The sequence below is a fragment of the Chenopodium album genome, chromosome 8, assembly GCF_948465745.1.
Source record: "Chenopodium album chromosome 8, dcCheAlbu1.1, whole genome shotgun sequence".
Classification (NCBI taxonomy): domain Eukaryota; kingdom Viridiplantae; phylum Streptophyta; class Magnoliopsida; order Caryophyllales; family Amaranthaceae; genus Chenopodium; species Chenopodium album.
In genome coordinates, this window is record NC_137841.1 from 51,303,902 (window position 1) to 51,317,839 (window position 13,938).

Here is a 13,938-nt window from a genome sequence, read left to right on the forward strand (position 1 = left end):
CTGTTCACAACTTTGAGAGCTTCATGTAGCAAGTTTGATCCCGCTAACATAGACAATGTAAGCAATTGTATGTCCTCTTTACTTGCTAATTCTTGGAGGCTATCCATGGCATCGAAAAAGACCTTTTCCTCTTCTTCGACAGCATGAATCACTTCGACAGGTTTGATGAGAGATGAGGGATCAACCTCGTTTTCCTCATCAGAGATGGCCATGGAGTGAGCGAGAGGCGCATTATCAATACTTGGCTTCTTACTGGCATGGGGCAATGGTAGCTTGTTGTTGTCGATTAAGTCTTGGATAGCTTCTTTAAGCTTCCAACAGTTGTCGGTAAGATGGCCCCTACCTTGATGATACTTGCAATGGGCATTGGGGTTCCAGTTAGCCGTCCTCTTCTCGACTGGTGGGTCCCCAAATGGTCCAACAGGAGTTATAAGACCTTTTGCATTTAATCGGTCAAATGCGGTGTCATAACTCATACCAATAGGAGTAAAGTTCCTCCAAAATGGTTTTTTTTGTCCTTGATTATTCATAGCAAGGACTTCACTTAGGTTAAAAGTGCTACCATTGTTTGAGTGGGTGGTTTTGGAAGAAGAAGGATTGTCGTTCTTCTTGCCTTTCTAGCCACTGTTGGAGTTATTGTTGGCAGTTTTCAACTTAGCCAGGTCGTCTTCAATATTAATTCCAATATCATAGATGGCCTTGAAGGTATGGAGATTATTTTGATATTTGAGATGCTTGGAATACTTTTCTTGCAGGTTTTTGACGAATAACCTTACGGACTCTTTTTCACTGGGCACCTCAATCATCTTAGCTGAGGTTTCTCTCCATTTGTTAAAGAAGGAGGTGAAACATTCATTCTCCTTTTTCTTGAGGATTTTAAGTTCCCCATAGTTGGTCTCAACTTGAATATTGCTTTTGTATCTATCAACGAAAGCGTTTACTATGGACTCCCAAGTGGAGGTTTTTTCTTTCTCGAGAGAAAAGAACCATTGCTGGCAAACGGTTTTGAGAGATAGTGAGAACAGAGAGGGGAACACTTTTTTGTCGATACCCTTAATACTCATTATTGTTTCGAAGGCTCTTAAATGAAAGTAAGGGTTATCGGTTTCTTTGAATTTCGGGATATCGTTGGCATTGATCTTCTGCGGAAGAAGATCCTTGTCCACCGAGACCCCTTGTGAGCTAATCCCTTGAAACTTGTAGTCACTAGACAGTTTGCTCAGACTCTCTTGCATGAGGTCCAGCTGTTGTTGTTTCACAGGATCATTAATCTTGAGGGTTAGAACCTTTAACGCCTCAGTCACAGTAATCAGTTGGTTCCAGAGATCATTGACTTCCTCATGAGTTGCCATTATTGTCTTAGCTTTCCTCTTACGAGCTATGGGTTTGTCGAAAAGTTGGACTTGGATAAATAGATTGTCTTTGATTAAACGCCCTTCTTTTCGTGACCACGCGCTGTAAATTAAACCATTTTTTGTTTTAATTATTTGACTCAAATTGACCTTGACTTTTAGGTTTGAAAGATAAAAAACAAAAATAGGTGCATATTTTTGGCAAAAATAAGGTATATATTTTTGGGAGTTCAGTATAGGGTTTAAACAAGTTCATTTATTTAGAGGACTAACATCCGACTTACCCCCCTAAAAAAATGACGGAAAAAACGCGCATACAAGACTCCCTTAGACATGGTCAAAGTGTATATTAGTGTGTGTTTTATATAGTGAGTGTAAGTGACATGCTTTGACTCTTGTGTAAGACCATGGGACTTGGTGCTTAGACTCAATTAATGACTTAACAAGGTATAATTACCAGTAAAAATTAACCGAATTGACTGGAAAACTGCTCAATTAGACATAAAGTGATGACCCGAGCGATAAACCAAACTGTCGCCATAACGACAGGACTGGTGCCTCTCTTTGTAGTGTAGCGCCAGATGATAGGATTGCCGCCAGGCGCTACACTCCACAGAGTGGCGCTACAGTTCAAATTTTAGCGCCATTGCTCGAGCGTCGATCTGAAACTGTTTTCGGTATTATTACTCTACAGGGTATGCCTAAAGTCGTACTAAGTCAACTCTGATTAAATATTAAACTTTATTTACTCAAATTAATTAATTAGGCAAAGTTCTTTTAGTCATAAATTAATTTATTTAATCTTACCACAAGTCAAACAAACAGTTAGGAAAAACAGATAGAGTATGCACAACCAAAAATGCACAATTAGTCAAGTAGGCACAACATGAGGCAATGAGTTTGCAAACTAACCATGGCTCTAGTTCTCAAAAGTTCGGGATATGGGTTAGTCAATAGAGGGTCCATGGTTAATTGTCCGGATGCACCGCGCGGAAGCCTAGCCGTGAAGGGTTGGCGCGAGTGGATGGGACACTGCGAGAATAGAAAAACTCGCTTCCATGGTTTGGTGAATTAAACATTCTCGGATGTACCCTTTGTTGCACAGATAGTTCAATCGGGTAGATAGAGCATGAATTCCCAGAAGGTTATGTCCATATGTAGAACACATATGGGTTACAGAAAAGTGCGAAAAACTCAATCAGGAAGTAGGATCGAGCAAACAGTGCTATAAACTGGTCAAAATTAGAACGCATATTTCTAACTCGGTATTGGAAGAACTTAGCGCCAGCAAACAGAGGCCAGCGCCACTTTTTGGCTTTAGCGCCTGGTGACAGATGCTTTCGCCTGGCGCTTATGTCAAAATGTTGGCGCTAATCTTTGTTCGCTGACGCTAGTTCCTACATGCCTCAGCAGCTTTCTGTGCTCGATAAAATTTTCCAGTTTCGCGCAGCATTATTTCGATCCTAGTTGTGAAAGATATTCCTCAAATTTCCTACGTGTAAAAATCCTATGTTTTAACTCATTACGGATGGTCTTTCCAATGAGATATTTTTTATGCATATGACAATAATGTTAATCAAAATTACGCACATGAAATACTTAGAACTTTTCGAGTCTCATCCACTCATTCTAAATCATTGCCGAAATAAATTTCAGGAATTAAAATAGAAATCCTCCCCAGTGGAGTCGCCAAAAACTGTAGGGAATATTTCAAGCATTACCCCTAGCTTGAACCCTTACTGTGATCATACACTAAAGTACGGTGGCGTCCAAAAGGAAAGAAGATTGAGCAAAAGAGTCGCCAACAAGTTTTAGGAACTTGTAAACCGTTCACAGGGTGAAGGTTACACCCCTTGAAGATCTAGGAGATCGTCAACTCCAATAGGTCTGGAACCATGACTGGTAGTTCGGGGATGAAGGTACAAATCCAACCTAAAAGAGATTGAACCTGCCTTAATAATAGGCCTCTACTTTATTCTGATCGTATTCATGTGCGCTTTCTTACTAACATGCAATCAACAGGATTAACCCTAAACCTGTTTATCTACGTTGGTTGAATATTAATGCACAAATAAACTATTATTGGTGATCGCTTGAATTATAATCACGTTAACCCTAAACAAGATTATTAATTATCTTATTAAGCGTGATTACAAATACCAATTCCCTTTAAACATGCATAAAAGGCGTGATCAAGCAATAACAATAAGTATATAATCAAGCAACATAATAATAATCATCATAAATAGTAATTATAATCATAATCATGTTAAAAATAAAGCATAATAATAGCAAGATCCTAGGAATGATACTAACAAGATTAATAACAAACCCTAGCATGTCACTAAACAATAAAAATCAAAGCTTTAACCCTAACATGTTACCATTAGGAAAGATAATAAAAGGCATCATAGAAATCATAATTGACATTATATTCTTTACCCTAAACATGATACTAGGAATTTATTGTTGTCACCCTAAACATTAAATTGAGAAAAGCATCCTAACATGATACTAGGAATCAAGATAACAATCTAGACATGATTTCTACATTATAATATCAATAAATCAATTAAAGTACTTACTTAGATGCCTCGTGCCTCTTTCTAATAACAAAATACACACGTTAGTAACTTCAAGGAAAATAATAATCAACAATTAAATTAAATAATTGAAAGAGATATTTGGGACCAAACCCTCAGAAATTAAAACCTTTCACTTCTAGGGCGAAGGAAACTTCGAACAATGCTAGGTGTGTTTAGGTCTTGTGAATGCGGAATTTTGTATGAAGGTTGGTTTAGAAAAGAGAGAAAAAAAAAAGTTTTAGAGAATTAGAGAGCTAGAGAATTTGTAGATTGTTGATGAGAGATGAGAATTGATGAGAATTGGTGATTGAAAACGGAATTTTTAAGAGACTATTTATAGAGAGAATCAGCCAAAAAGATAAAAAAATAAAATAAACCTGAATTCCGACGTGAAAAAATGAAGTTAGCGCCAGACGCTGACATTAGAGCCAGGCGCCAAGCTTAGCGTCAGGCGCTAATGCTGGCGTTAGGTGCTAACCAGTCTTTTTACGCGTTTTCTAAAACCAGATAAAATTCAACCGTACAGGAGGATAAAATCGTATTTTCCTCAAAAACACTCTTTTATTCTGATTAAAATTCTAGAAAGTCAACAAAAGTCAATTTATCAATGCTAATTAAATTAGGAATGAAAAGAACCTTCTAGAAGAATCTAGAAGACTAAAATCATTCCTAATTGCATTAGGAATGATAAATCCATATTAGGCCCTCCTCTAGATCATTGGGCTGCATATAAGGCTCAAACCGGGCCCATTTTAGTAATTTGGCCATAACTTCCTCAATATTCATCGGAATTGGGCTTATAATATATCGTTGGAAAGCCCTTTTCAAGCCCCATCCAACTACACCATTATTGGACCCATACCATGGACCAACCAAATTGGGTTGACTGTTTTATTAAAATAGGTTTGCAAAAATAGAGAGAAAAGAAAAGAAATTAAAACTATCCGCAACACTAAACATTCCACACTTTCACCTCATTCGATTATGATTCGACGTGAAAGGTACTCATCACCGGGTTTGGTTTTGGGGAGACACAAATGGGTGTCTACAGAAGCCCCCAGTTTGACTGAGTTTGGAGAAACGCAACTAGCATGACCCCTTGAGTCTTCAAAGTCTTCCAGGGATGACTTTTGCAACTTAATGGCTTCGTCTTCCAAAAACCTCCATCTTAAAGACATGACCATAATTATGAAAATACTAGTATCTAAGATTAGGACTAATCTAAATATTACTGTACAAAAATACTCAACAGTTCGCAGACCGTATTTATATTTACAAAAATATATCACCGAATGCAGTTCGTATTTTCTATCCTAATCGGACCCCACTAGTTGCCGTTTTAGAAAAATTGTGAGAGAATATACATTCCATTCATATATTCACTATTGTGAATGGCCCATGCACTATACAATGATAAAAAAATAACAATAATGCATAAAATGCGCGTAAACTAGTACCTAATTTAGGTCGTTAATCCAATTAACATTCCTAATTAAAACTAGTCAAAGTTGTTTAATTGATTATGTAATTTAGCGCAACTAATAATTGAAGCTTCCACTAAATTCTGCATCCATCTTAATTAATCCAATTAGTTAAGCCGCTAAACCTAAATATTTGCCAAAATTAAATTTTGCAAATGCCGCTCAATAACTGAGGCCTAGCTTTCAACATTTATTAAAATAATTAAAACCAAATTAAATTAATAAAAATAATTAAAAGGAAAAATTAAGCAAAAAATTACGTAGTCTAAAATGTCCAAGTGCCTAACACCAAGACTTGGAGTGCTCACTACTCGCACAACCGATTCATGCTCAATAAACGTGGGAGTGGAACGACATCGCTAAGCGTTACACCGACCACATCAGCGAAGTTTCACGCACCAATTCGTGGCCCTTGATTGCCATGTTGCACGAACTCATCTGTCTACGCATACTACCCTTATTAAGTACCAAGCAACGCACATAACACTAAGCTCAATAAATGCCCCGGCCCATGCTGCTGCCATGGTGCGACACGGTGCCGCACAAGCAGCAGCCACGCCAATCACAGCCGCACCAAGCTTCGGCCAGCCCACTTGGCAGCCACATATGGGCTGCTATGCAGCCTAGCTAGTCAAATAAGGCACTTGCCCCGGCTTGCGTGCCATAGCTTCGGGTTTCTAACCCGATTTTTGAGTGACATGTAATTAATTCTAAATTAATTTTAGAACTAATTTAATGAGCAAAAATGCAAAATTAAACAAGTCTATCTTTAATTAAAACTAGGTTAAATCCCGTGCTATGCACGGTAATTTTTAATACTTATCATTTTTTTTTTGAAGCCTAATACTTATCATTAGTTTAACACTATTATTTAATTATAAACAATAATACCTAATTGCAAAATAGGATGAAAGTTCTTTAATTACAAAAAAAAAATTAAAAAATTTATCACACTAAAGAAAACAGAGAAAATAATATATGCATGACTAATAAAAATAACTATGAATTACATTACAAAGTTATAGATGATAAAATATTATTTCATAATATTGTATAAAAAAAATAATATCTTTGTTTTATTGTGTACAAATGGAATATACTTATCAAATAGAAAATGTATAATATTATTGTATTTTGTATTAAAAACTTTTCTAAGAAGTTTTGACCAAAAAAATAAAATTAAAAAAAAAAACAAAAAAAAAAAAAACCTTTTGGAAGGAAATTTTTTTACTAGGAGATGACATGTGTCATTCTTGGTTTTTCCTTTAGTATAAAGTTATAGATAGATTCATAAAAGTGCATCCAACCAAAATTATTTCCAAGAACCATTCTTTAATAAAATTGGTGTAACTTGGTGCAATAAAATAATAAGGGCAATAACTCACTATTAATTTAAATTAATCATGAGATTTTGACAAAATAAAAGGGAGTTGAAAATATGAACAAAAAGTTCAATATAAAAATTCCAACTTTAACACTTGTGAATCCATGAAAAATTATATCTTCCAATATGAAGACAAATGAAATTACTATCACAAGATTAAAACTTTATGATTCCAATCAATTTAACACATGATTAAATAAAAAGTTCAATCAAAAATTTATGGAATTTAGTAACTCAAAGTTTCAATCACATAAAGCAATTAAAGAAAAAAAGATTGAATCTTTAGTACTTGGAAGCAACAAAGAACAAACTTTTCACACTTGATGCAATTAATTTGCAATTATGTGAAAAATAAAACCAAACTTTCAAGCACCAATTTCTACAAAGTAACCATGCTTAAAGAGGTTTAAAATTGTATATAAATTAAGGAAAGAACCAAATACATAACCACCATAAATATGCAATAAATTACAAGGTTAGAAAGACTTAATTTTTTTCGTCAAAACGAAAATCCCTCGAAAAGTGCATTTCTTGTCGTTTTTTTTTGCTAAAATCAACGTGTTAGAGGGTAAAAGCATTTCTAGATCGTCTTTTCCACCAAAAATTCACTATTTTTGGGCGAAAATCAGGGTTCAAGGCTAAAATCAGCTATATTACAGGTTTAAAAATAATAAAATCGAACTACTAATATAATTAGCAACTTAAAACCAGAAAAATTAAGCTATAAAAAACCTTGAAAAATATTATTTTAAAAATAAATGAGCAAGGCTCTAATACCACTGTTAGGTTTCGGTGACTCCGACCCTCCGCAGAAAGAAACCCGACCCAAAACTAAACTCACAATAATTATAACCATAAAGCATAAATAACTTAAACACAAGATTAAGTAAGAAATTAATACCTTTGTTGCGTGCTTCGCTCACTTAATTGATCTCTTACATTAAAAGTTCTTAGCCCCGATCACACGAGGACCTCCAACGAAATCTACCCGCAACCCGAGCACCGAAAACGGTCTATTGCCTAGGAGCTAGCTAAGCCCGCCCTAAACCCGAGTAAATAATTGTGTCCAATGATTTTCACAATGGTGATGCCTTTTTCAACACTTACTCAAGTGAATAATCCCAAGGAAAGCCTTGGGTATTTATAAGGAAAGCTTCCTTGTGAATTCCACTCATCTTTTAATGTGGGACTTTTTCACAAAAACATCCCACATGGAAAGATAAGTGAATTCAATCCTTAGTTAAATAAACCAAGGAATAACTAAGTAACAAGTGTCACATGGTTAGGTGAGGACCACTTCCTCACTGGCTCCCTAAGGCAACTCACATGCATTGTGAGCTAACCATGTGTCACCCAACCTTGAGCCCCAAATTGGGTTCGGTTGGGCCACTACATTTTGGCCCGTGTTCATGATCATCAACCTTGGTCCACGAGGCCATGCCACGTGGCGCGCTGCCAACGTGGCACGCTGCCACCTGGCGACGGCTTCCAACGTGGCATGCTGCCACTTGGCGGCGGCTGCCAACGTGGTACGCTGCCACTTGGCGGCTGCTAACGTGGTTGCTACCACGTGTGCTGCCACGTGGCACACTTTTATTTGGCGCGCTTCCCCAGCCTTTCGTGTGGCTAGGGTTTTAATTGTTACTTGAAGCTTTTTCCCGTCTTGCAAATTCCTAAATTTTGGCTTCACTTTCGACGCTCGGATTCGATACTCCAAGCTCGAATTTCCGATATCTAAATATTTATTACTTGGGTGACTCATTAATTCCCTCCGAAGTAATTTGTTGCATCGGTTCGTTAGTTGCTTGGGTGTGACCCAAAGGGTTTAGTCAAGATTAAGCTTTAATATTAACTACTCATTAATATTACCGATCGGAAGCGGCCTCCACCCAGGCATTCTGATCACTTGACCTCATTGAATAATTAGCTTTCTAATAATTCCGAATCCTCTATCGAAATTATACACTTGTTCGAAGGTGAAATAATAAGGCAACAAAAAATTCAACAAAGTATAGAACAATATGAATAGATTGAAGTGTGAATAATCTCACAGTAATTAACTTACATAATAATTAGAATGAATTAAGGCATTACCACAAAATCAAGTTCCAAAATTCACTCAAAAAAAATCAGCAAAACAAAATAAATAAAAAAATTGCATTTTAAATTATGGTACAACTAAATAAAATCTACAATACTTATGATATTGCACATCATACCTGATTTTTGAGCAAAAAAAATTAACCTAATTAGAAAAAGATCTATTTAACAAGGAGCTAATTTGAAGATAACATACAATTAAGTTCTTTATCGATGAATTTCCGAGATCAGAAGCAAAGTTATGTAGGCAGAATCATAGATGAGAGTCGCAAATTCAACCATAATCGTTCAGGAGAAGAGATTATAAAAACGAATTCGCAGGAAGACAACGATTATGAAGGAGGAGAGAGAAAATGTAATGAAGAGAGAGAAACTAGACTTCAGTCATACTTTTTGTCCCACATAGAGTTCAAGGGATAATTAGTATGAATCATAAGTTTACCCACTAGTACTAGAAATGAGTTCGGGAGCGAGGGTACTAGGAAAATGTTTTTTTTTTTTTACAAGAATCGCAATCCTAGCCCTAGTGCGACCTCCACTAGCTCTCCCTAATTTCATTACCAAACAATATATGCAACGTGATACCTGAAATAAAGTTAGCTAATTTTATTTACAAGCAAGAATCACAAAAGAGTACATTACAACGAATTTCATTATTCTTTTTTGTTCAAAATTCGTCAAAGGAACAAGAAATAAATAAACAATATTCGCTTTGACTAGGTAGTCAAATGGTGAGATAAGGAGGATTCATGTGGTGGTGAGCTGGTAGGGTTTTCGGCGTGATTTGTGGGGTCTTCGACGTTTGATGGCAGTGGGCTGTTGAGGGTGGGTTTTTGTAGTGGTGGGTTTTGGGGGTGGTGGGGTGGTTTTGGTGGTGGTGATATATGGTGGGTTTTGGGGGTGGTGGGGCATAATTTAAATGGAAGAATTAATTTGTCCTCTAAAAAAGGAAAGGGTGATTTATGGTGGATTATTAATAATCACCAATATCTCTCTCCTCACTTAATCACATACTTTTTATTTTACTAATCAGCTCTGAAGATTTTTCACCTAGGATTCTAAATTTATCACTTTGATGCATCTAAAAAGTAACGAAGGTAGTAGAAAGGATTTTCTTCTCCTACTAAAACTAGGAAGAGTTGGCTTTAAAATTTAAATAAGAAAATTGACTTGACTTTACTTAAAAGTCTTTTAATAAAATATAATCACTCTAAAAACTACACAATTAATAAAAGCAATCCAAAAAAAAATTTATATATTAGTAAATTAATTGATAAAGTGTATAAAAACATTTGGTACGGTGCTACATATTGGACGTACAATTAATATTTTTCCCATGATATATAAAAAGAAATCAAGAAGTGAGCCTCACAAACAGAATTGTTGATGAAATTCATTTGTGGGGTAATGCTACTCAAACCTTTTTTTTTTAGGTGGTTGTTGTTATTGTTTTTTATATTTTTTTTTGTGTGAGAAAATGTAAAAGTTTTTTAATGGAATGTTTCCAAAAGTCTATATTTAATAGGTAGTTTTAGAATTAAAAAATCCTTATGGGAAAGATAAATGACTATCAATAGTGCAATTTCAATAAGAATCTCCTTCATACTTAATAACAACCGACAACATTTCTATCTGAATTTTATTCTTTTGAATTCTAAGATAAAATTTACCTGTAAATGAGTCTTTTGTGGCTATATTGTATTCCCTCCATATTTTAGGCACAAAGTATAGGAGGAAAAATATAATACAATAATTTGTTGTTAAAGTGGGGTATAGGTAATACACTTAAAAAAATCTCAAAAGGAAATAGTGGGTATAGTGGGGAGGAGACAGAACCTAAAAATATAAAAACAAATGTGGGGACAACTAGTGAGGAGGAAAATAATAATATTTTTATAAATTTTCAAAAGTACAAATTGAGAAATATTTAAAATGCGACCGATAATGGAAAGTGGACCCATTATTCAAATACGGATGGAGTAATTGGAATTGTAATAACTCAAATTATTTCCAAATTTAATATATATATTTAATCATATTTTAACAATTATGTACTCATCGCACAAGAAATCAAACAATCTCTTTGAAGTAAATTATTGTTACAATAAAACACCCTAATAATCAATGCATATGATCATGTGAAACACCCATACTACAAAATCGAGGCTATAATAATGGAAATCATAAACAAAATAATCTTAATGTATAAGTATTACATAATTTAAATCTCCCCGTAATTTTGTTCAATAGGAAAATTTAAACAATTTCCAAAAAAAAAAAAAAATCAAAAATAAAAAAATCAAAAAATAATAATTAAAAAAAAAAAACTACTATTTTTAATTAACTATGTTACTATGTAATAGCTATATTACAAACTTAGTTGTATTAAAGCTTATACATCTACTTGATTATAAAGCACGCATCATTCATTATACAGATGCTTTTATAGATTTCTCTAGCATTGTTAATATAAATCTATTTTATACTTTTTGTCATGAAATTATAAAATTTCACAATTTGGGAGGTGGAAGTAGCCATTTGCCTGCATCTATGTACTCCAAACTGATAAAGGTTGTAGCTTCTACAGCTGTCAACTTCTTAGTAAATGGAGCTCTTTTGGCAAGTGATGCGCCTGGACCCGTGTTCATATACTCTGCAACGTAAATTGTCCTACACACAAAATATTAAAAACTTACTCCATCATTAGATCACTTGTCAAACTGATTTAAAGTGTATAATTTGAGAAAAAAATGAAACATGAAATGGTTAATTTACTTTTGTGCTTGTGGCTTGTTATTGTCGGACCAGCCCTCGGGTTTAATAACATCACTAATGGTACAATAAGAGTATATAGCTCGAGCTGCTTCAAACCATACTCTGCCTAAGACTGCATGACCACCTGTTCCAGTAACTGGACAATGGACAAATGAGTATCCACCCTCTTCACTTGGATTTTTCCTTGCATGAGCTACAAACTACAATCATTGCTTCATTATCACCCGATAGAACATGCAACTCGGTATTCTGTATATGATACTTTTTTATTAGTTTGTGATCAAGCACATTAATAAATTATAATAAAGTTATAAAACTGAATATATGTTATTAGTTAAAGCATGCAAAAAATTTGTTATACCAAATATAAAGATCTAGCTGCGCCAAAGATAAAATCAACAGTTCCTTCAATATAACAATCTTTGAAAAAATGTTTGCCTTTATCATCACAAACTGTATCTGATCTTGAAATCCTGTAAATTTACAATCATAAAATGCAGCTTTATCACCAGATATTCTCAACGCTACAGCTTGCTCGCCCTTCTTCTTTCCATTCGGCCTTGGAGCAGAGTTCTACAATAACAATTTTGTGAACAATAAGTTGGTTTTCCTCGAATAACTTAGAATTTTACTTATATGTCAAATAATGGTAAAATTACTTCCCATTAATTCCATATAATATATTATTTTATAATTAATGTATGAATATTTAATTATAATCAAAATTAAATTAAATATTTATGTATATTTTTAATTTTTAGATTATTAGTTCGAGATAACAATAAAATATAATGAATAAATAAATAAACAAAGTAATACTCTGTAAAAATATAATAAAAAAAAAAATAAAAGGGATGAAGAATAAGAGTTGCATACCGAAATAATAATGTTTTTAGCAACAAAGTAATCAGACTCCACAATCAATGTTGCACTATCTACAGTCCCATACTCAGCAGCTGTTCCAGCAAAAATTATTATTGGTCCATTCTTGGGATCTGTCCCATAAAATGTTCAAATGACTTAAATCTTTCAACTTTTACTTTCTCCCTATATTCACCGGGATCAATTTTTATGATAACACGTTTAGTATTTCCTATTTTAACATGATTTACAGCATCAGATATTGTTTTATATTTTCCCTTTCCATCTTGGCTAACTTCAATGATTTCGACCCCAGTGTTTTCGGCTTCCATTAAACTAGGATCTAGTGTTCCATTTATTTGGCTGCCAAAAAACATAAAATGAAATAGAAAAGTTATAATTGAAATTTTAACATAGAAAGATATTTATACATTTAATAAAGTAATATAAAATTCTCAAGTTTATAAAAAAGATATAAATAATTAAAGTCTTCGTATAGGGTCTTCTTTAGAATATACTTCACTCTAATAATTATTTCTCTTATTTAATTATTAACTAATGATATATAATTATCAGTCTTGACTTAAAGAAATAAATGTTACTTTAGAATATTGCACCATAACAAAATATGTAACAGCGCCAAAGTTATAGAATACACGGACAAACTAGTTAATACTATTGTCAAGAAATTTATGAGTATACAAAGACATTTTGACCGTTAATAATTATGTAAATAAGAATAAAATCAATTATTCTTTACCGGTAGTTTGTATACCTCATTGGTTTGATTACATTTTGAAACCATGTATTTATTTCGCCTTTATTTGCTGGAATCTGTGTTTGTGCAGTACATGTAATTGATAAGCTAATAAGAAGTAAACTTGCAGAAATAATGCAAACTTGTCTTGCCATTTTTATTTATTTTTTTCTTTTTTCTCTACCTTTACTTTATTTTTATTGTTTTTGTTTCATTCCTTTAAACAAAAGTTGCCTTTTATATAAGATGAAGATAGAGAAAACCAAATTGAGCAAAAAAAGGTTCTTCACCAAAAAAATGGGGCGATGAAAGAAGCATTAAAATTAGGAGGTGTATTCCTTAAAATAAACACGCTTCTAAATATTAAGAAGGATGTTAATAACTCAGATTGATTGAAATATATGAAAGTTGTTTAATTAATATAATCCTTAAAAATAATTAGAATATTTTTATTATTTTTATCCAACCCCTACCTCTTAAACTATTTTCTTTTTCATTTACTTAGTATCTTAATTTTTTTAATCTAAAATTTCAATATATTACAATAAATTAAAATAACTTGGTTACAAGTGGTGTAAAACATTTTTTTTAGGTCGTTGAGATGTGGGTAACCTTTTACTAACTTTAATAGCTTTTAACATGC

General features: G+C 33.6%; 1 pseudogene; it reads right to left on the reverse strand.

Annotated features, from left to right (window-relative positions):
- Positions 1 to 11,412: 11,412 nt before the first annotated feature.
- On the reverse strand, positions 11,413 to 13,514 carry LOC145556113 (pectinesterase 2-like; annotated as a pseudogene).
- Positions 13,515 to 13,938: the final 424 nt, after the last annotated feature.